The sequence below is a fragment of the Pygoscelis adeliae genome, unplaced genomic scaffold (assembly GCF_000699105.1).
Source record: "Pygoscelis adeliae isolate BGI_AS28 unplaced genomic scaffold, ASM69910v1 Scaffold111, whole genome shotgun sequence".
Taxonomy (NCBI): Eukaryota; Metazoa; Chordata; class Aves; order Sphenisciformes; family Spheniscidae; genus Pygoscelis; species Pygoscelis adeliae.
This window is the reverse complement of record NW_008824542.1, coordinates 653681-654782: the sequence shown is the minus strand read 5'-3', so window position 1 is coordinate 654782 and position 1102 is coordinate 653681.

Below are 1102 nucleotides of genomic sequence, written 5' to 3'. Positions count from 1 at the left end.
GGAAGGAAGATGCTCCTACCGTACCAGGGGGTCTTTTCTCTCCATGACTGAAGTTTGACGTGGAAACTTTGCTTCGCCCTGGCCCCAGCAGCGGCTGCCGGCAGATGCGCTTGCCCGGGGAGGTTGCAGGCTGCCTTGGCCCCGAGCCGGCTCCCGGGGGGCTGCCTGGCTGCCCTGGGCCTGGGATCCCGATGCCGCGTGGCTGAAGTCAGGGTGCCAGCTGCCCTGGCGGGACAATGGTTCTATTGGGAGATAGCTGGGGGACAAAGGCCCTGCTTTCAGGAATGATTTTATATGCACACATGTGACCTTTGCCTGAAATGACTCTATGGAAAGCGTCCCTGTCCTGAAGATCTGCTTTCAAAAGCAGCGGTCTGAGGCGCTTGCTTAATCTGTCCTTTTTTCTCCTTTCTTTTATATTTTTGGCCACAGATGCCTCAGGAGAGGTCATGTGCAGATAACAAGGTGGTGCCGAGCTCTTTCTGATCATTTAATAGAGCTATTCAGTAATGGATAGGATTATTTTCTTCACTTTTCAAAGTCCTTCACCAGACTTTACTAACTGGAGTGCTTTTATCTGCTTTTAGGAATTTAATTACAAAACTAGAGTACCCTAACTTCCAATCCCGTGTCCAGAGCCAGCCTATGAGCTACTTCCAAGCTCAGGCCACCTTTGCTAGAGTTGCATATAGGTTTAAATTTATGCATCCAGATAAGAGCAGCAGAGCTTTTGGATTTTTAATGGATTGGAGTGTCTTATTTATTTATTATAAATTCATTTATTGTAACTGTGATTTTCAAGTATTTTGAAGGCTGCCTACTTGACTGGGTATAAAATAGAAGCTGTCAATACATAGCACACATGAAATTCAAATATCGCTATCGCTAGGCTGGAGGTGGGGGGGTGAAGATGGAGTTTATCATCCTTACATTGGGATACCGTAGGAAACACTGCAGCTATGGCAGATCAAAGGAAGGTCCCTCAGAGCGATTCTTTGTTAGGTTATAGGGAAGGTTAATAGCAGTGTGCCTCTTTAAGGTTAACCAACATTTACCTTTGTAAGATCTTGATTTTTACTGTTTATTTCTCTGATAAACTAAC